The sequence below is a fragment of the Aptenodytes patagonicus genome, chromosome 14 (genome assembly GCF_965638725.1).
Source record: "Aptenodytes patagonicus chromosome 14, bAptPat1.pri.cur, whole genome shotgun sequence".
Classification (NCBI taxonomy): domain Eukaryota; kingdom Metazoa; phylum Chordata; class Aves; order Sphenisciformes; family Spheniscidae; genus Aptenodytes; species Aptenodytes patagonicus.
Genome location: NC_134962.1, coordinates 18,451,000 through 18,472,955, shown reverse-complemented (window position 1 = coordinate 18,472,955; position 21,956 = coordinate 18,451,000). Strand labels below are relative to the sequence as shown.

Sequence of the window (21,956 nt, the reverse complement as noted above, 5' to 3'; positions counted from 1 at the left end):
CTCAGGTCTTTGGAAACCACCCTGCAGATCTGGGTGATCCACTTCATTGTAGGTCACAGTATGGAGGGCAAAGTCAAGCCTGCTTCCTGAGAGTCAGATTCAGTTCAGCACCGCAGAGTTAGGCAGCGTTACACACTCAAGTCTGGAGGCAAGCAATGCTCCATTTTGCCAGCCGGGATTGGTACAACCCTCCCAACACACCCATTCATTTACAGTGCACCATTGCCTTGCTTTGCCAGGGCTACATACTGAAATTCAGGAGGCTGTGGTGACCAATCTCTCCCACAAGTTTCCTAGTTCAACCCAGACACCTTCCCCTTCTTTTAAGGAACTGCCAAAAAGAAACTAGGATCCAAGCTGAGTGTGTACCTACCAGGGAACAGTGAGGGCTGGCTGCTCCCTGAGGGATAGGGGAGCTGGCCAGGGCAGGGGCCTCACCAGCCAGAGCACCATCCCATCATATCCAAGCACGCTGAGCAGAGCAGACTTAAAGATGGTAGCCAGGTTCAGTCGAGAGTCCACATCATCAGGCAAGTTCACGGTGATAAGGCAGGTCCAAGTCAATCTGCGGGTTGGGGTCAGGTCTGGTGAGGATAACCAGGATCAGATGCAGCCCAGCGATTGCTGGGCAAGTCTATGGAGATGAGGCAGGTAGAAGACCAAGCTGGAAAGTTAGTCTGTGGGTCAGGATCAGTTTAGGCCAGGGCATAGCTAAAACAAAGCTAGAGAATAATTCTCTTATAAAATAGCTCAGGCAGGGACTAAAGGCCCAGGTCTGAGCTTAAATGGGACTCCGGGGCCCATGGGTAGGATGTGTGTGGGTCAAAGCCCCAGGTGAGGCTGGTCAGGGCCATTAAGGCCTATTAGCGCCCTGAGGGCCCTGACAGTACCTCCCAAAAATCCATGTATGGGATTACCCAATGTGGTGTGCATGGGTCTGATATCTACTCCCTGCTCCTCACGCTCAGAATTGGCAGATTCCCCTCTTGCACCTCCCTCCTGGGGAGCCCAGGTGCCCTCTAACAAGTCTTGGAGCACTTCAGGTAGACAGTACCAGCTGTACCCGCTGTACCTCGCCTATGAGGACAGTGATTTTCTTTCAGATGCCTCTTAAGATGTGAGAAGTGTGCAGTAAGCGATCACTGGGCACCAGCCAGCCCCTAAACATGTTGGCTAAGATGGTCCTGTGATGGACCCGAGTGCACCAAGAGAGGCCTGAGTGGCCCTGACAAGCCTCACCTGGGACCCCCCCAGCCCTGCCCATGGGCCCAGGAGCCCCGTTCCAGCTCAGCCCTGGGCCCTCTCTCCCTGCCTGAGCTGTGGTGTGGGGGTGCCTGGCTCCAGCTGTGTCTCTCACCTTGGCTTCTGGCTGGACCTCGGCTGTTAAGTAGCTTGCCTCTTGGACAGATCTCTTCAATTTATGTTATAGCCTACCAACCTTACCTTAATTCAGCAATTTTATTTTTTTTCTTTTTTACTTTTGTTTCATATAGACACTTTTTCATATAAAAGCATTTAAAGAGTAACATGCCTAGTGCTGTCTGCCTCTTCTTGCGCAGGCCCAAGCATAACTCCAGCTTGTCACGATGCCTTTGTGCTTGCCTGGGCTACCAAGAACAAGAGGGGAAGGAAGAGGGGTAAGTGTGGACCTGTGCAGGCACTGTATGCAGAAACAGTCAGTACCACTGCTTAAATTTTTAGGTGTATGTAAACGAGATTGGCTGTTGAACAAAGGTGGAAAAAGGGGAATTTCCTGCCACAAGACTGTACAATCATTGCAATAGTCCTCTAGCCCAGGAAGGTGTTTTTAGGCTCTCTGGTGTGGCTGGTCCCCATGCTGTGCTTGCTCTTGTCAACATGGATTATTTCATCTGTGCATGTGCTGCAGCATAGCAGTCCAGGACCCTGCAAAAGGCAGCAGCGTTTGCCCTAACTAGGCTAACACCATCTCCTCCCCATGTGTTTTTGGCTGACCCGTGTCTTTTTTTCTGCAATCCTCAGAGAAGAGAGTGTAACTTCCTATTTTTCCTCACAGAAAACACTGATAAAAAGAACTCCTGCTGGAAATGACTTACAGAACCATATGCTGTTGTGTTGGTGATCCAATGTAGTAATAACCATGTTGTGGGCATAAGTGAGGGCTGGGAAGCAGAGGGCTCTCTGGCTGTAAGTCAGTCAGGGTTGGGGTTCCTCGACGCTTTTGCAGTCATTCAGTTGCATGTCAGCACGGGTGCCCTGGCACAGTGTGGCTCTGGGCTAAGGCACCAAGGGGGATGGGGCTGCTAAGGCAGCTCTCAAATGAGCCCTGGATGGGCCAGCTGACTTCACACCAGGAGAACATGGGCAGTTGTTTATTTCTGAACAAGCAGGGTATAACTGCAAACTTTCTCATGTCAGCCTGAATCCTTCACAAAGCTTTGGCTGAATGTTCTTTCTTGCCAAAATCTACAGCTTACGCGAGTAGATCTAGGAGATCAGTAGCAATGAAGCAACTACTCTACCCATCCAGGTCTGTAGTTCAAAATATGAAGACAGTCTTGAAATGATGTTGTATTTTAATTAAATTAATTAATTTTCAAGCTTTGTAGAAAAATGAATTGTTCACTACAGAGTGATAATACTGTCTTAAGCCAACTTAACGCTCATCCATCACTTGTGCAATGTGCACACGGTGCAGCTAAATGCTTGGAGTGTTTGCATTCAGAGGAATGTTGTATTTGGAAAATAACAGCTAGGATTCAGTCTGTCTCTGTCAACCTCTCTTCTGCCTAAACCAAGTCAGATTTTTCCCAAATACTGTTGTTTTTTGTTACAGTCAGAGATGTTAGAGCATCTTCTCTGCACATTTGCATTCAGCTCTCTCCAAGGAGAGGGTGTCTGCCAGAGATACCAGTTTTGACAAAACCAACTCCCCATCAGAGCATCTAATTGAGCTAGAAGGCTGCTGTGAGTGGTCTGGTTCTGCAAGTAGTTCAAAATCTAACGTTTCTCCCGCTGATAGCTTTTGTGACAGCACGGAAAGAAGCATGCAACTGCAGTGCAAGGTAAAGGGAGCCTGTTCCATTATTTTTCCCACAGGAGGCTCATTTGAATGGTTGAGGGCTGTCCTGGATGATGGATGGCTTGTTTTCCCCAAACACCAGGAAGGGACAGCGGGGATCAGGTAACAGGCTGTGAAGAGCCTGGGGCTGACCCTTAGCAGGCACCTCTGTCTTCTGCTAGAGTAGTCAGGGGAACAGGGGTGCAAACATGGCTATGCCACACACATGCCTCACTGGGTTCATTCAAATCTACTGGGCCAGTGTGATTTCCCATGCCTTTCCAGTTTTATGCAGAGAGTGAAGATGTCTGGATCCAGAGGGCAGAGCTGTCCCAGCAGCAGCAGCTGGAGCCTGCTCTCCTGCAGGAACAGCCCGCAGCTCTGCCTCACCGGGATGGGGCTCTCCTGCCGGCTGCACTTCTCAAGCATCTTCCCAGGCTACGGAAGTCACGATTGCTCATCTTCAGTCATGGATGGGAAATGAAGAAGGGTGCTACACTTTGAGGCCAGAGATACATGGAGAATGGCAAGCCCGTCAGGTAAGTTGTGCAAGAGGACCTGATGTAAGGGCACGTGTTTCCAAAGCAGTGGACTGCTCGAGTCTGGTAAGCTCACTGCATGGTGTGCCGGCATCAAAAGGAGCCCTTGACTGAAGCTGGCTGCTCAAAGAACTCCTGGAAAAGGCTGCTCCTTCCCTGTGAGACAGAGTGCTCTAAGGCCAGGCTCTGAGGGCAGGGTTGCTCTGCACAAACCTCGTTTCTTTGTATCGAAGCCAATGATTCGCTTGGGTCTTTCTGGGGCTTTCATGAAAGTGTGGAAGAGTTGGAAGGAGCACTCTTCTTATTTCATTGGCGTGTTGAAAAACTCTTTCCACATCATCGCTGCACATCCACTGTGTTGACCGTTCACTGAGAAGTGTAAGCGGGGCGGTGCCGATTACTGTGCAAAAAAGGGCAGCACTGAGGTTGGCTGCTCTGTTTTCTCAAGGCAGAAAGCTGCCTCGTGTAGGCTAGATGGTTTATGGTTGAGGGGCACAGACCAGGAGTGTAAGGACCATATACCTGCTCAGCAGCTCCGCTGAACGTGAAAGACCCTTCTGCTCATCTTGAGCACAAACCCCTGTTTCTGCGCAAGCTGTGCCCTGTGCTGGGCACAGCAGCTGGGAGCGCTGGCTCTTTGTGTGCGAGTAGGGGTGGCTCCATATCTTCCAGCCTAGAAAATAGACAGCATCAAATTCCTTTTTCTTTTATAAAGCCATGCCTTTTCTTCAGTAAATGTTTACTTGTTTAGTATTCACTTTCTCTGTGTTCACTTCCTAGTGAGTATGAATGGAAACTAAAGCAATGAACGCTAAGCGTGCCTGAAAGTGTAGCTATGTGTTAGAGGTGTGCGATGGAAGTAGTGGGAAATGCAAGAATGTAACTGCTGGACAGCATTTGCTTTTTTTTTTTCCTGAAAAAGCTCTAAGTGGGACAACACCACTAAGGTTACAATAAAGGATGGAAGAAAATCTTCACAAGACACCTGGGGTATTGTCTCGATGCAGAAGAGCAGCTGAGGAAGTAGCCAAAATATCCAGATTAAAGCTATGCATATATATGTATATGTCCATAAATGAATGGTTATGATTACAGGTATGTTATATGATATATATTAATGATATATTACTTAGATACATTATATATATGATATATAGTGAACCAATGTAATATGGATATAGAATTAACTGAATGCATGGTCCTGGAGACTGAGTAGTTTGGGCTGGAGCTTTGGACTGGAAATACGCTCAACGTGTGTAAAATAATTAGCGAATTAAAACATGAATGATAGAAGACAGCCTATAAGAAAATGCATGGTGCAGTGTAATAAGGAGCTGATGAAATGCTTATAAAACAGAGCTCTAGCTTATATTTGAGCTCCTGAAGCCCAGACATCAGTGTGCTGCTCAGTCACAGCACAGCACTTGCTTGTCTACAGGACACCTGCGTGACAAATCTAGTGTCTAATCAAGCTGGGCAGAAGCAATCCTGTTCCTCACAGGGGTCGGAGCTGACTGAAGCAAACAGTTGTGGGCAGCAGCTGCTTTCTGGGCATGCAGGGTGGGATGATGCTCCGGGGATTTCTGCCCAGCCGGGTGCCAGGAGTGGGCACGGGGAGAGGCAGACCCTGGGAGGAGCAGCTGGACACAGGTGTGATGATAAACTTCTCCGTGAGACCCAAGGTCAAGATGACCCCCATCTCTGTCTGTTCACTATCCAAATGCACGGAGGTTCATGCCGAGAGAAAAGCTGAAAGGTTTTCAAGAAGCCAGCTGAAGCCTTTGCATTGCTGTTTACTACAGAACAGCTTCAGGCTATTCCCTGGCTGAGATTTTTCTTCATGGGGAATGAGTCAGCCAGAAAATCTGTTTCAAACTGAAGTAAGCAGAGGAAATCTTAAGACAAATTGCTCATAAGAAGAAATTGCTAGCACTAGATCATACTCACTCCTGTGTTGTAGACTAAACAAGAAATTAGTCATCTACCTGCTTATGTAACCATAAAAAGAAACACCCTTGATATGAGAGGAACAGGACATGGCAAATGCAATTCCACTTTTTAAAAGGGATTTGGGGAACTACAGACCATTGAGTTCAGTGTCTCTACCAGGCAAATGTGCGGAAGCTATACCAAAGAGTGTAATTGATAGAAATATGGAAAAAATATGGTAAAATAGTGATGAATCATGATGATTTTATATAGGGGAAAGTGCTTCACTCACGAAGCAGAGAGGCTGGAGGTCCCCAACAAGTGAGGGCAGGGGTCCATCTGGATCCCAGGAGACAGAGCAGAGCGCCCGGCTGAGGAGCGGCGAGGCCAGGGCTGAGCCCCGTCCCCTCTTCCTGGCTGGGCTGCCGCTCCCTGGCAGCTGCGCTCACCGCCTGCTTCGCAGGGGCGATGGGTGGTAGCACCCGGGGGTGCCCCAGCTGTGCTGCTGAGGAGAAGCACGAGGGGGCTGAGATGGGGTGCAAGGGGCGATGCCTCCCTGCCTGCAGCTCTCAGTACCGAGTCACTGGATGGGGAGAAAGCAGTGACTCCAGACCAAACCGCCTCAGATGAGATTTGAAAATGAGCCATGAATTTGGAAAGGAGCTTTTCAGAGAAAGAGTTGAAAACTGCATTTTTACTTCCCCATTCTCAGTTGAGTTTAAGTAATATCTCGTCCCAGTTACTGCTGCATGCAATGGAAACCACAACAGGGCTTCTCGGAGATTGTAACTAGTAGACCAGAGTTAATAGCCCAATTAGTGGACGGATGGCATTCTCTAGCATGCAAAAAGGCCTTAAATTTAAAACAAGCCTTTTCTTTTTGTTCTTTGAATGCCAGTTGCCTTTCTCTGACGTTGTCCTTTCTTTGAGAGCTGTGGTTCCATACGTGGATGAAGATTGTTTGCTGAGTGCTGCTGTCTTCTGCCTGGTCAGCCAGGCTTGTGTTTTGAAAGCACACCATAAAATCCTCATTGGCCAAAGGATAAGAAAACACAGCTAGCACGAGCTGGTGCCGCAAAAGGGTGATTACAAGTGGTTTTAAGATCAACTGACAGCTGTGGGCAAAGGGAACCCCCTCCTGACACCGACCCCAGTTTTCTGTTTCTAATCCCCTGGCCCAGCCCTCTTTTCTCCCAGCACATGTGGTCTTTTCCCGGAATCCCTTTGGGGTTATTGTCCCCACACACATGCTCCTGGGAATTTGGCGTTTAGTTCTGGCTTTCCATTTCTGTGGGTAGCGTGCCTGTGTTTTGCGCAGCACAGACACCAAAGGCTGCCCCATTAACAGCGGCTGGTCACCCAGCTGGCTTGGAGCCATGCGTGGGAGCCTCCTGGCCAGACACAGGCTTGGTCTTTCCTTTGCATGGCTGGGTTGGGTGGGCACCTCTCGGTCAGCCCCCAGGCCTGGCCCCGAGCCCCGGCCGTGTGCGGGTTGTTTGCACCCCACGGGGTCAGGACTGCCCAGCAGACCTGCAAACCACGGTCCCTGAGCTTGCCTTTTCTTCTTGTTTCATTTTCTTTCTGTTTGCATTTAAACTTTAATTATTAAGTTCACCTCTTATTAAACAATCTTTTCACGCATACACTTTTACCTAAATTTATGTTCTGTAAATAAAAATATATAAGTGCATCTGTATCTGTGTAATATATTTATATATATTTGTACAGCTTTACATATGTAGAGATAGGTTTGTATATATAAATATCTCTATATATAGCAGGTCATGTAACTGCCACGATGGAGCCCGCCGCCCTGTAGCCTGCATGGCTGTTGTCCTCTACCACCCGCCCTGGGCTTGTGCTCGCTGCTCCGGTGCAGGTGCTCGGTACAGCCCCCGGAAGAAAGGTGTTCCGGCTCTGTGAGGAATCAATTAAAATACCCTTTACTGGAGGGAACACGAGAAGGAAAAACAGGATAGCAGAGACAGCCTTATGCCCCTGCCATTGTGATCTTTGGGATCTTATAGGGTTTTCCCTGAAGTAAACAACTCCATCATTTCTGCAGTTGAGCAAAAGGCTGTTTAATGAAAACACGCTGCTTCACTTCAAGATAAAGACAAGGACAGGACGGTGGCATCATCGCCAGGTGCCGAGTGGGAGCTGCCTACAGGCTCCTCCGCTGCAATCAGCTGGTGAAGCCCATCCTGCGGCCAGAGGGTACGTGCAGCCTGGCGCAGGTCTGCTCCTACCCAGGTCAGCCGTTACGTGGATCACTGACTCCTCAATGTACAATGGTCTTCCAGTTAGGACCACTACACTCCACCCCTTGATCCACATTTGGCTGACCTTTCCTAAGGATACTGTAATTTGCAGTTTACATCAGTAAGCTTTTTGGCTACTAGAAAGATCCTTATATACACAGTCATTACTACAATTAGCAATACAGGAGTAGCAAGAAGTGAAAAAATTGTTGGGTGTGAGAACAGGTGTACAACAGCAATGGCGCTGGAGCTAAACCCACAAAAGGTGTCCCACCATCGGGCAGCAGCAGCACCAGCTGCTTGCCTTGTGGCGTGGATGAGGCGTTGATTCTGATGTAACACTTGTACTTCCACACCATCACGATGCAGACATCTACATCAACAACAGAACGTGGCTGTTCTACAACATCACATTGCTGTTCAGTTTCTATCAATGACTGTATGTTATCTTCTAAATTTCTTGTGGACCACAGAGTGCCGTTAAGGAAACCACCCATTTTCAGTCCACGGAGGGCCCATGTTAGGGGCCCCACGTAAGGACCGCATGACATACGCTGGGTCAAGTGTGATATGCACAATTACCCACTGCTCTCACACTAACATTAACGTGACACTCATGAACTGGAGGTGTACTACAAAAACCAGTGTGGTCTATAGGAACAACACAAAGTCAACCATCCCAGATGGTGATAATTGTGACCTTATCTTATAAAGCTGTTGAGGTACATGTGATGGAAGGGTTAACCGCTGAGCCTAGACTGCCAGATAACAATTGTGAGAAGGGACATGAGCAGGGTGCCCTAAGGAGAAGATGGACCCGAAGTTCTGCGGTTGTAGGGTTCTTAAAGTCAGCTAATCCAGTACAGATAGATAGAAGTGAAGGGAGGCAAACCTCCCTCCTTAAAACAATTCCCATTATCTCAGGAAGCAAGGGAAGGTATAAGACCAATAATTGAAGATTTTCTGCAGAAAGGGATTTTAATTCCTTGTGAGTATTCCTGTAATAATCCTATCTTGCCAGTTAAAAAAACCTAAACTAGTTTTTTTCCAGGGATGGAAAACCAGTTCATAGATTTGTCCAAGACTTAGGAGCAATGAATAAATGGGTAACTGTACTGCACCTGGTAGTTCCTGATCCTTCAACAATTATAACCATGATGCCGCCTAATGCAAAGTGTTTTACAGCAGTCGATTTGTGTGCAGCTTTCATCGTATTCCGGTGCATCTGGGATCTCAGTATATTTTTGCCTTCACCTGGGAAGGGAAAGAGTTAACACGGACTAGATTCCAGTGTACCTGGTGGCTGTGTTATAAAATGTGTGGTCCACACAAAAGAAATTTAGAGCTATCATTACAGAAGTTCAGCTGTGCCTAATATACACTCGTGCTTGATTATCATCCTACATCAAAGGGGTTTTTTTATGCACAATCCAATCACCGATTACCCCCTTTCCCACTTGGTGCAGCCTGAGATTATTGCCCTGCACCCTTGCGAGCCATCGAACTCTGCTCCCAGTTGCATGCCCCACAACTCGGTGATGGTGCAAACTCCACCAAGCAGTCCTCTGTGGTCCAGCAGCCGAGGAGGAGCTTCGGCGTGGCCGGAGGGCAGGGGCATTCAGCACTTCGCATTTGCTGATAGCATACAGCAAGCAAAAGCCACCTGTGAAACCTGGGTGAGGCTCCACACAGCGGTTCTGCATGAGATAAAACAAAGAAATTATTTTACATACCGCATACGTTGAGGGACATGGTGAGGGGCGTCTGCTTGTTCTTCCAAGATGAAGTATGTTGCTCCTGGCCTATCTGCCACAATTTCTCCAGGGATGGGTTTTCCCCACCAAGGGCCAGGAGACTGGGGATGGGCAGGCAGTTGGGAGAGGACACAGCCAGGACAGCTGACCCAAACTGACCAAAGGGATATTCCATACCATGTGATGTCATGCTCAGCAATAAAAGCTCAAGGAAATGAGGGGGGGGAGCCCAACAGTTGTCTGTATTGGCAGCTGAAGTGAACTTAACAGGGGACAAGTGGCAAAGGCAAACTATGGTGATAGGTTTGATGGCCTTCTACGATGGAGTTACAGCGTTGGTGGATAAGGGAAGAGCAACTGACGTCATCTACCTGGACTTGTGCAAAGCGTTTGACACTGTCCCACACGACATCCTTGTCTCTAAATTGGAGAGGCATGGATTTGATGGATGGACCACTCAGTGGATAAGGAATTGGCTGGATGGTTGCACTCAAAGAGTTGTGGTCAACGGCTCAATGTCCAAATGGAGACTGGTGACAAGTGGCGCTCCTCAGGGGTTGGTATTGGGGCCGACGCTGTTTAACTTCTTTGTTGGTGACATGGACAGTGGGATCGAGTGCACCCTCAGCAAGTTTGGCAATGACACCAAGCTGAGTGGTGCGGTCAACACGCTGGAGGGAAGGGATGCCATCCAGGGGGACCTTGACAGGCTTGAGGGGTGGGCCCGTGCAAACCTCATGAAGTTCAACAAGGCCAAGTGCAAGGTCCTGCACATGGGTCAGGGCAATCCCAAGCACAAATACAGGCTGGGCAGAGAATGGATTGAGAACAGCCCCGAGGATAAGGACTTGGGGGTGTTGGTTGATGAGAAGCTCAACACGACCCAGCAATGTGTGCTTGCAGCCCAGAAATCCAGCCATATCCTGGGCTGCATCAAAAGCAGCGTGACCAGCGGGTCGAGGGAGGTGATTCTCCCCCTCTACTCTGCTCTTGTGAGACCCCACCTGGAGTACTGCGTTCAGCTCTGAAGCCCTCAACACAAGAAGGACATGGACCTGTTGGATCGAGTCCAGAGGAGGGCCACAAAGATGATCAGAGGGCTGGAGCACCTCTCCTGTGAAGACAGGCTGAGAGAGTTGGGGTTGTTCAGCCTGGAGAAGAGAACGCTCCAGAGAGACCTTACAGCAGCCTTCCAGTACCTGAATGGGGCCTACAAGAAAGCTGGAGAGGGACTTTTTACAAGGGCATGTAGTGATGATGATCTGGATGAGGGGATCAAGTGCACCTTCAGTAAGTTTGCAGACGACACCAAGTTGGGCGGGAGCCTTGATCTGCTCGAGGGTAGGAAGGCTCTGCAGAGGGACCTGGGCAGGCTGGACTGATGGGCCGAGGCCAAGTGTATGAGGTTCAACAAGGCCAAGTGCCGGGTCCTGCACTTCGGCCACAACAACCCCATGCAGCGCTACAGGCTTGGGGAAGAGTGGCTGGAAAGCTGCCTGTCGGAAAAGGACCTGGGGGTGCTGGTCAACAGCCGGCTGAACATGAGCCGGCAGTGTGCCCGGGCGGCCAAGAAGGCCAATGGCATCCTGGCCTGTATCAGAAATAGTGTGGCCAGCAGGAGTAGGGAAGCGATCGTGCCCCTGTACTCGGCCCTGGTGAGGCCGCACCTCAAATACTGTGTTCAGTTTTGGGCCCCTCACTACAAGAAGGACGTTGAGGTGCTGGAGCGTGTCCAGAGAAGGGCAACGAGGCTGGTGAGGGGTCTGGAGAACAAGTCTGATGAGGAGCGGCTGAGGGAACTGGGACTGTTTAGCCTGCAGAAAAGGAGGCTGAGGGGAGACCTCATCGCGCTCTACAACTACCTGAAAGGAGGTTGTAACGAGGTGGGTGTCGGTCTCTTCTCCCAAGTAATTAGCGATAGGACGAGAGGAAATGGCCTCAAGTTGCGGCAGGGGAGGTTTAGATTGGACGTGAGGAAAAATTTCTTTACTGAGAGAGTGGTTAAACATTGGAACAGGCTGCCTGGGGAAGTGGTGGAGTCCCCATCCCTGGAGGTATTTAAAAGACGAGTAGGTGCGGCACTTAGGGACATGGTTTAATGGGCATGGTGGTGTTGGGTCGATGGTTGGACTCGATGATCTTAGAGGTCTTTTCCAACCTTAATGATTCCCTGATTCTATGATTCTATGATAGGACAATGGGTAATGGCTTTAAACTGAAAGAGGGCAGATTTAGATCTAGGAAGACATTCTTTACCGTGAGGGTGGTGAGGCACTGGAACAGGTTGCCCAGAGAAGTTGTGGATGCCGCATCCCTGGTAGTGTTCAAGGCCAGGTTGGACGGGGTTTGAGCAACCTGGTCTAGTGGAAGGTGTCCTTGCCCATGGCAGGGGCGTTGGATCTAGATGATCTTTAAGGTCCCTTCCAACCCAAACCATTCTATGATTCTGTGATTCTATGGTGACTGGCCTGGAGGCCCCATGTATCCTTGGCATAAACTACCTCAGGGGAGGGTACTTCAAGGACCCAAAAGGGTACTGGTGGGCCTTTGGTGTAGCTGCCATGGATACAGAGAAGATTAAACAGCTGTCCGCCTTGCCTGGCCTCTTGGAGGATGCCTCTGTTGTGTGGTTGCTGCAGGCTGAAGAACAGCAGGTGTTGATTGCTACCATGATGGTGGACTGGCGGCAATACCTCACTAACTGAGACTCCCTGGTTCCCATCCTTGAGCTGATTCATCAACTGGAGAGCCAAGGAGCGATCAGCAAGATTCGCTGACCCTTTAGTAGTTCCATATGGCCAGTGTGAAAGTCTGGTGGAGGGTGGAGGCTGGCAGTGGACTATTGTGACCTGAATGAAGTCATGCCACCACCGAGTGTTACCATACCAGGTGTGCTAGAGCTCCAGTATGAACTGGAGTCCAAGGCAGCTGAGTATTATGCTGCAACTGATATTGCCAATGTGTTTTTCTCAGTCCCTGTGGCAGCAGAGTGCAGGCCACAGTTTGCTTTCACTTGGAGGGGCGTCCGATACTCCTGGAATCGACTGCCCCAGGGGTGGAAGCACAGTCCTACCATTTGTCATGGACTGATCCAGACTGCACTGGAACACGTTGCTGCCCCTGAACATCTGCAGTACATCGATGACATCATTGTTATGGATGCAGAAGAAGGGCTGAGACCACCTCTCCTCCAGGTCTTGGTGAAGGGACTTCTGGTCTGAAACCACAGGAGTCCAACAGTGAATACGCCGACCAGGAGTAGAGGGTCCCTGACTCTGGCTGGGCGGGTAAAAGGGACGACCGGATTTACTGCACTGTGTGGATTCAATGACCCAGCACATCAGATCCATGGATGTCGTGGTTTAATCCCAGCTGGCAACTGAGCCCCACACAGCCGCTCACTCACTCCCCCCACCCTGGTGGGATGGGGGAGAGAATCGGAAGAGTAAAAGTGAGAAAACTTGTGGGTTGAGATAAAAACAGTTCAATAATTGAAATAAAATACTACGACTACTACTAATAGGAATAATAATAAGAAGAATACACAAAGCAAGTGATGCACAGTGCAATTGCTCACCACCCACCGACCGATGCCCAGCCAGTCCCCGAGCAGCGGCCCCCCCCGGCCAGCTTTCCCCAGTTTATGTACTGAGCATGACATCACATGGTATGGAATATCCCTTTGGCCAGTTTGGGTCAGCTGTCCTGGCTGTGCCCCCTCCCAGCTTCTCGCTGAAAAGTCCCTGACTAGTGTAAGCACTACTTAGCAGCAACTAAAACATCGGTGTGTTATCAACATTATTCTCATCCTAAATCCAAAACACAGCTCTGTACCAGCTACCAGGAAGGAAATTAACTCTACCCCAGCCAAAACCAGGGGAATGGAGTACAGGGCTGTGGGGGACACAGATGCAGAGCGTACCCTAATACCATCAGGGTACAAGGGGACATGCGTGGTTATGGCATTCATCTTCCCAAGGACTCGTTACACATGGTGGTTCCTGCTTTCCAGGAGGCGGCTGGATGTCCACTGGCTGATGGGAAGTAGTGAAAAAATCCCTTCTTTGCTTTGCTTGTGCACGCGGCTTTTGCTTCATCTATTAAACTGTCTTCATCTCAACCCATGAGTCTTCTCTCTTTCCTTCTATTTTCTCCCCTTCCCAGATCATCCCACCTCAGCCTGTGACTGACCAGGGATGCTGAAGGAGGTCACCCTTCAGCAGCACCAAGCCAGGTGCTGGCCCCGGCAGGGTGACACTACCAGAGCAGCTGCAGTCCCAGCTGGTGCTCACACCCGCTGGCCGACGGTCCCACACCAGGATCCAGACGGGGCTATGGGAGTTGAGTGTGCTGCTCCGAGGCTACAGGCTTTGCGGGAGGTGAACCTTCGTGCTACGAGTGCCCAGGCCCAGACTGATCAGATCCCAAAGGGACGCCTTCCCCCAGCGGTACGGAAAATCTGTGCTACTAAGAAATCATCATCTGCGATATATTCAGGAATCTGATAATCCACACTTGAGCAGTAAATGGTAGTTTTCTAGTTGCAAAGGTTAGAAAAGCTTCTTGAGATGGTTTCCCCCCCTCCCCTGGCTCCCCAGGGTGTTAATATTCATCGGTTGATTCTTGGGGTAACAACATGGATTTCTGGGAATTAGGGTTACCTCGGCCCCGGCATCTATAAGGTACAAACCCAGCGCTCATTCTGCCAGCCCCGGGGGTTACAGGCAGAGCAGAGGGGTGATGGCCCCCAGCCCCGGGGCTGCCCATCCCCTGTTCTTGCTTTCAGTAGGGAGGGGGACACGCACACACACCAGCCAGAGGAGGCAGGACCCGTGCCCCAGCACCCCTCCTTTGCCCCTTCCCCTTTGCTTGTTTATACAAGCCCCACAGGTAAGGCATTGGCTTGCCATCCACCTGCTGCCTGTGCCTCCCTGCCTGCACTAATGCCAGGAATGTCTGCTCCTGAGTCACCATCCTCGGCTGCTTTTGCACCTGTAATGCCCTATGGCTCCTTCCCTTCCCCTCAGCCGGGCAGCCGCCACGCTGCCGCAGCAATAAAAGAACGTCCCCCACCGCATTCCCCAGCGCGGGGGCTAGCAGTGCAAAAGGGGCAGCCGCTAATGCCAAGGGGGAAAGGTTCCCCGAGGGGGCTTACCAAGCCGTGGGGATATCTGCCTTGCCGTGCGGCAAGTTCCTCTACGTCCTGGCAAGCCTCACCTATATTTTTCCAAAGCACTACTTTGTCGCCCCGATCCCAGGGCGAGGGACAGTGTCCCCGCAGCCGCCGGACAAGCGGCAGGTTTGGCGAGGTGGCTCCCAAGCGTGTTAAGCGTTGAGGGTTTGAATGGACACTGCCTGCCCCGAGGTCCCAGGCGCGCAGCAGCCACGGTGCCAGCCTTTCTCCCGGTGTCTGCCAAATTTTGCAACTCTGTTTGTCTGAAAACAGGGGTGTGCTGGGCTGCCCCTGGGGACCCCTTTGCTTCGTTAATCACTGATGGCTGGGCAGCGATGCTGCTGCTGTACTCATCCTCCAAGCCCTCTGCCCACTCCTCAGCACCCAAGTCCCAGAGGCACTCATCCCACCGCTCACTCCCGTGTGAGTGGCTCAGGCCTCAGCAGCTCTGCTCACGGGGGGCTCCATGCGCCCCCCCAGCCCCACCGCCCGCTGCCACGGGGCCCCCCTGCATCGCTGTGCCTGCGCTTGCCTTCGCGCGAGATGGAAACACTCCCATGTCTGCTGCAAGCACGCCCGTAACCACCGCACACAACACAACTCCGGCTGAGCCTTTCCTTTCCCTGCCCCTTCTTTTTGGAGACAAGGGAATATTTCAGTAGGGGTAGGACACACGGATAACTCCTTCTCCCAGTTCCCCGGGGGGATCAGCCAGGCCAAAAACCGTGTGATGGCCGCCCACGGCTGCGCATGGGGCCAGCCGAGCACACCAGCACTCTTTTCCCCACTGCCCTTTTTCCAGAAAGGCACTCCTGGCCAGGATCCTGCCACCAACACCGAATATAAAGCACAAGGGCTGCTGCTCGTTAGGGATCCCAGCAAGAAAGGCACTCAGACTCTGTAAGGTATTGATTAAAATACCTTTAAATTAAAAGACCTGGAGATAACAGGAGAAAGAAAAAAAAAATAGTCTGACGTCCCTTCAGATGCTGGGAACCCCAACTCGTGCAGCACTGCATGGACCTCCAGCCAGGGCACGGCACAGGGGAGAGGTTCACCGGCATTGTGGTCTTCAGGGTTTTTATAGGGTTTTCCTCGAAGTAAATGCCACCATTCATCATTTCTGCAGTTGAGCAAAAGGCTGTTTAATGAAAACACGCTGCTTCACTTCAAGATAAAGACAAGGACAGGACGGTGGCGTCATCGCCAGGTGCCGAGTGGGAGCTGCCTACAGGTTTCTCCGCTGCAATCAGCTGGTGAAGCCCATCCTGCGGCCAGAGGGTACGTGCAGCCTGGCGCAGGCCTGAAGACCGAGCTCCCCCTGCTGCACGCACAGCCCGGCCAGGCCTGCGCCCCTCGGGTCAGCGCTTGTGTGGGTCACAGGCCCCTTGACGCCCAGCAGTCTCCCGTCAGGATCAATGTGGGCACCAGGGATGGGGATCCTCCAGCGTGCTCCAGGAGCAGTCCTGCTGTGGCTTGGCTTTGGAGAGGGAACCCTGCGTGGACAGGGAAGGAAGAGACAGCGATCTTATACATAAATACACGTAACGACAATAGTAAAGTGCATGAACCCTGTGATAAGACACCAAGAATCCAAGCAGGGCAAACTGCACTGAGCTGGGGAGGCAGCGCACTGGCAGCAGCAGGCAGCCCTGAGGCCATTCTCAGTGGTTTTGAAAACCACATGTAGTGAGCGCAAAGGAAAAGAGCAGAAAGGCGGCTCGCCACGGGCTGCTGCAGATAAACTCGGAGTTCCCTTCCTCTGCCGCTGTCAAGCTTAATGTAGGAGACTGGGAGGAGTGTTTGCACCTCTGATATAGCAGGCAAGGGGCTGAGAGGAAGATGGGCTCAGCAAGCGGACTGTGGTTTGGGTAATGGGGGATCCGTGAGCCAGCTCTGCACGGTTTTAATTGCATCGTGTCTCTGCACGTGTGGTTGTTGGCTCTCTGAGCCTCTGCTTGTGCACCGAACTCCCTTTCCACCCAGCCTTCTCAGCCCTTGCTGCACGTACCACCCCAGCAGCCTCACTAACACCTCTCCAGAGCACTTCTTTTTTTTATTAGGCACCAGAGATTCATGGTACTATGACGGGTTGTGTCCTGCAAGGGCCCCCCTCTCCCCTCGGGGGCAGAACAAACAGGCGGAACAGACTTACAGTAAAAGCACTGAGCAAATCTTTGCTGTAAAACTCTCGCCCCTTGCTGTCAGCAGCCTCCCGTCCACAGGGCGCGTAGAACGAGAGGAGGTCTTGCTGCAGGACAGGAGTACAGTTTGCCCTGTGATACATGGTGTTCCTTCAATGGATGGCAATAGAAGGGGTTAAAAATCTCTTTGCAGGCTGCTGTTTGTTTGGGCTGACATTTTCCTGCTGCACTGAACAAGGAGCAGCGCAGGTGAATGCTACGGAAGGGGCCTGGAGACCCGGGCCCTGGAAGCAGCCAGTAAGGGATCCGTGAGACCGGGCCGACCTCCCCGGCAACGCGCCCGCCGAAGCGGTTTGCAGAGCTCGGAGGATATTGCAGATGAGGTGAACGCAGCGTGCCCCCCGCGGGGGATATGCAGCTAGCTGCAGGGTGCCGCTCACCAACCGCTGCAGGGAGCGACGCTAAAACGGCCACGCTGCCCTCCGGCCCATTGCCAGGGGCTTGCAGGACCCTGCGCCCTCGCACCCTCCCTCAGTGGTCTCGGTTGCCATCTCACGCGAAGCGATGCCTGGCGCGGGGCGCGGGCGCCGCTCCCCGCAGAGCCCCGTGCTGCCTTTTCTGCCGGCTGTGTTTGAACGCAGGTAACTCGTAACGCCGTGGCTCGGTACGCTCAGAGCCTGCAGAGAACTTCAGCCAACACCAAGGGACAGGGGAGACAGCAAAGGAGGGCAGGGTGGGAACAACGCAAGCTGGGAGGGAGAGACGTGGCCCCCAGCCCGCAGGAAGGGCAGACAGAGCCGGTGCTGCTCGTTGCTACCTCCCCCAGCTACGGCCGGCCGCGGCTGCCGCTGCCGGGGCGTCAGCCTGCAGCGGTGCCCGAGGACAGGGCGAGGGCCAGCCGGGACGCCCGCACAGCGCAGAGACCCCCTCGGCCTCCGCGGGGCCCTCAGCAGCGGCAGCCGGAGGAGGTGCCGGCTGCCGGGATGGCGGGGGGGGGGCAGGCTGCCCGCTCTCGGCCCCCCGCCCGTCGGGGCTCAGGCTCCACCTCGGGGGGAAGGCGGCAGCTCCTAACGCCCCGGGGGCGGCCGGGCCCTGCTGCTGCGCCGAGGCTGCCGCCCCGGGCCCTGTGTGGGGCCACGGCGAGCCCTCACGGGGCCCTGCCCTGAGCCCAGGGGGAGCAGCGCTCAGAGAAGAGGGGTCGGGGGAGGCGAGGGCCTCCCCGGGGCTGGGGACAGCGAGGAGCCGCGGGGCGGCCCGGGGCGCCGAGGGCTGCGGCCCGCGGGCGGGGCTGGCCGGGGCGGGCGAGGCGCGCGCGGCCCCTTTAAGAGGAAGAGCAGGGCGGTGGCGACGGGCGCGGGCGCGGCCGACCCGCGCACGCGCGCAGCCTTCCCTCGCGACTTATTCGGCGCCGCCGGCGGGGGGGGCCGCGTAGCTGGGTGGGGAGCCATGCTGCAGCGCGGCCGCGCGCATGCGCAGGGCGCCGCGGGGCCCGGCCGCCCGCCGTGCGCTTTGTGGCGCTGCCGGAAGCGGCTGCGGGGAGCGGGGCCGAGCGGAGCGGGGCAGCGCGGAGCGGCGTCTCCCCTGTGTCGCCTCGGCCGCCGCGGGCACCATGGAGCCGGCGGCCTGAGGGCGGAGCGGCCGGCCCTGCCCCGACATGCCCGCCGGGCCCTTCGGCGCAGGTAAGGCGGCCCGGGCCCTCCCGCGGCGGCGCTGCCCGCGCCCGGCCCGCTCCTGCCGCCGGCGGGGCCTGTGGCGGCGGGGCGCCGCCCGGGAGCCTCCGCCGCGCTGACCTCTGCGCCGCTCGCCGCGGGGCCGGGCCTGCGGGCTCGGCGGGGCCGGGCCGGAGCGGGCGGGGGGCGCGCTTGCCCCCGGGGGTTTCCGCGGTCGCCTCGGGCAGCTGCCGGGGGGCCCGGCCGGTGCCGCGGAGCCGCCGCAGGGCGGGCGGGAGCGGGCCTCGGGGGGCCTCCTCGCGCCGGCCCGCGGCCCTGGGGTCCTTCTCGGCCTGTGCCCGGCCCCGGGGACCGGTTTTGAGCCGCGTTTCGGGTCCCTGAAGCGAGCGTGAGGTGCCACCCGCGGTCGGTGGGCTCCCCTCCCCCTGCGTGCCGGCTCCCGCGAGCGGGAGCGCGGTCGTGGGGGGAGAAAAGTTTTTGTCGCTGTTTCCATGCGGACTTTCTTGCAAATAATCTGGCGGTGCCTTGTGTTCCTGGCTGCAGGCCTCCTGGGCTTTGCCACGATTCTGCTTGCCCTTGCTTATTTTTCGTCTCATTTGATCTTCAGGGCCTGCGGGCAGTAGATCAGATTTCCTTTGGAAAGCGGTGAACAGCAGCAAAAGCACAGCAAGGCTTGCTCCCCGGGGTAAGGGGACCATCAGCTTCAGGAGATCCCTTCCTGGTTGTGCAGTCTCTAGAGTTGCACGAGGAACTGGACTGAGGAAGAAGTGCAAATGTAAAAAAACCCGTTGAGTAAAAATTATTCTCAGTCTGGGTCAGGGAAATGCACTGTTTTGCAGTGGAGCTCATTACGTGGTTTTTGGCACAAGCGAGGGATGTGAAAACTCCTTAAATTCTCAGATGGCCTGCCTGGAAGATAATTTTCTCAGCCCTGCTTTTAAAGATGAGAATGATAGTGAGAAGCAAAGCAGTACTGATGTTTGAGTAATGAAGCTTGAAAGCAGAGTAATGGCCAAAACATAGAAAATTGACTGATGTTTTTGCTTTCTTATGGCTCTGTTAATCTTCAGATGTTTACAGTATGCAATTTTTAGGCAGCTTTCTCCTGCATGGCAGGTGCCCTGCTTCCTGCTTTGGGAAGGTTGGTGTCCAGTGGTGCTCTTGGCAACCAGAATGGTAATGGGGTCTCTGAAGTCAGTGAGTAGGGAGTGCTGGGGAGAGTGAGACCCAAGCCCTGTGGCTTAAACGGCACCTTATATTTGAGACCCAGCTTTTCCTGTGTCAGATTAATGTATTAACTTCTGCTATGGTTAGGTGATAAAATCAGACAAATTCATCTTCTCTGGGCAAGGGGAGCTGTGATTCTCTTCTCTTCTACTCAGTAGCACTGTGGCTGAATGGCCTGGGAAAGGATGACATGAGTTCCTGGTTTTTCTGTGCCTGATCTCTTCCTGCCTTGAATCTAGATTTTTTTTTTTTCATTTAATAGTAATCCTGACGTGCATCTCCATTTATTCTTTAACAAAATACTGACTTGGCAAAATACCAACTTTCTGCTAGTGTTTCTCTCAGGTGGGTTTTCTGTTTGGCTCTTGCCTTTTTTATTTTTTGCCTGCTATCTGCTCTGCCTGTTGTCCTTTACACATGGTGCGTGCCTAGGGCAGAGCCTACCTGTTGGATGGGCTCCAAAGGTGAGCTGCCTGGAGGGGTCTGCGCTTCTTCAGTCCTGGTGGGCTTAGTATGAGAGGTGCTGAGTTAGTCTTCACGAGGTCTAAGTCGCTCTCTCCAGCAGAAACTTGGAGGGCAGAGGGGCAGTGGGCACATGGCAGTTGTCCACGCTCAGGATGTCATAGGCCTCAGCTGGCTTGAAAAATTGCTCATAAACCTCTTTGGTACGTGATCCAGGGAACATGGGTTGTAGCAAGATGGCTTTCTGACAGTAATTGTTGCCTCTAGAGAGCAGATGTCAGTACTGTTGATGTAGTAGGGGTCGTGTTAGAGAGAGGGATTACTTGTTTACTGTGAAATACTTATAAAATATATCTAATGTCCCAGAACTTTATGGTGTACACCCTTTATGTTGATGCTTCTCTGGTTTAGGCTCTACTAGGTCTTCAGTCTTCCTTGGGCATCTCTCTGCTGATGGTCTTTGCATCTACTATATTAATAACAATTGCTTCTGAATTTTCAGCTCAGGCTTTGCTTTTTTGATTCTGATAAAACCCAAGAAGCATCCATTTTTGGGACAGCTTGTCTCTGCTTGAAATCCTTTTGCATTGTAGGCAAACATTTCATTTTACGTATGAAGCTGCTGAGCACAAAGGGTTAAATGTTCATGTTTGCCCCCAGCACTCCCCTCACTCGGCACACACTTTCTGAGGAACTGCTTTGTACGCCAATATTGGTTCCCTGACCTCTCCACTGCACACACTCCAAAAAGTGCACCTCTGCTTTAGGCTCTGAGCTCCTGCATATTCCTTCAAAGTAATTGTGGAATGTGGGTCTGTTACTTAGTTGAGCAGTTCTCACTGTCTAACTTTACTGATCCAGGAGTTTAAATATTTTGGCTGCAGCTGTTCATATTAAGTCTTTGGGGACTGGAAATAGAACTTAAATATCTTTATTTTTGGAGTTTTATGGGCTCGTTAGTAAGTTCTTTCACACTCGCCAACTTCTACAGTGTTTATGAACGGAGGATCTTTGGTCTTGAATGCTGAAACATCCATTTTCAGTGGTTTATATGGTGATAGCTACTAAAATTCCTAAGCTGAAATGGATCTGGAGGGAATATATTGAAACCCAAATTATTTATCACACTAAGGAATACTGGAATTATGCTCGGTTTCATAGTAGATGGTAAATATTTTAACTTAACATCTCTCAGTTGTTCTGTCAGTGTTAATGCTGACAATTTCTTTCCAGGTCTGTCTGTGAGAATCTGGGGATGTTGTATTTAGTGCAGCCTCCAGGAATGTAAACACGACCCCTTTCCAAACTTGAGAGTATGTAAAACTGCTTGGTAAACTTCAGGGGTTTATTTATTTTTCTTCCCATGCCTCCTCTTAATTAGGTTGCCTGTTATTCTGAGAGTCCTTAGTGATTTAAACCTCAATAAGACATATGTTTATGTGAAATATGAATATTCAGCTGCGTGAAACTTAGGAGATGTTATTTGGGCCAGTAAGAGTGCTTTTTTGAAGCTGAAATGCAGAAGCATTGCAAAAACAGAAGTAAAAATCAGGGTATGCTGTTTGTGTGGTGTGACTGTTGGGTTTTTTGTTGTTTTTTTCAATTTGCTGTTGCTGTTTAAGTATTTTGTGATAAATACAGCCTCTTCTGAGGGAGTGAGTCCTGCTTCTACAAAGCATTAGGTGCCTTTTGTTTAAAGCAAGTTGTAGAACTGTCAGTATGTTGAATCTGTCGAAACAGAATGTTGTAACAGATAC

The 21,956-nt window shown here is 52.1% G+C and overlaps 1 protein-coding gene and 1 long non-coding RNA gene across 6 annotated transcripts in view; both read left to right on the top strand.

Moving 5' to 3' along the window:
• Positions 1 to 3,170: 3,170 nt before the first annotated feature.
• Positions 3,171 to 7,202, top strand: LOC143167113 (uncharacterized). Its single transcript, XR_012996501.1, has 2 exons — positions 3,171 to 3,579; positions 4,502 to 7,202. It is a non-coding gene; the product is annotated as an uncharacterized LOC143167113 (long non-coding RNA).
• A 10,013-nt stretch (positions 7,203 to 17,215) lies between these two features.
• Positions 17,216 to 21,956, top strand: part of RALGAPB (Ral GTPase activating protein non-catalytic subunit beta) — a 72,875-nt gene continuing 68,134 nt past the window's right edge. For 4 of the 5 annotated variants that reach the window (XM_076352499.1, XM_076352498.1, XM_076352497.1 and 1 more), the window contains exon 1: positions 18,411 to 18,519. The gene's annotated coding sequence lies outside the window, so the exon portion shown is untranslated. Of the gene's footprint in view, positions 17,482 to 18,410; positions 18,520 to 21,956 lie in introns of those variants that run through there. The other variant, XM_076352496.1, reaches the window with a different exon arrangement.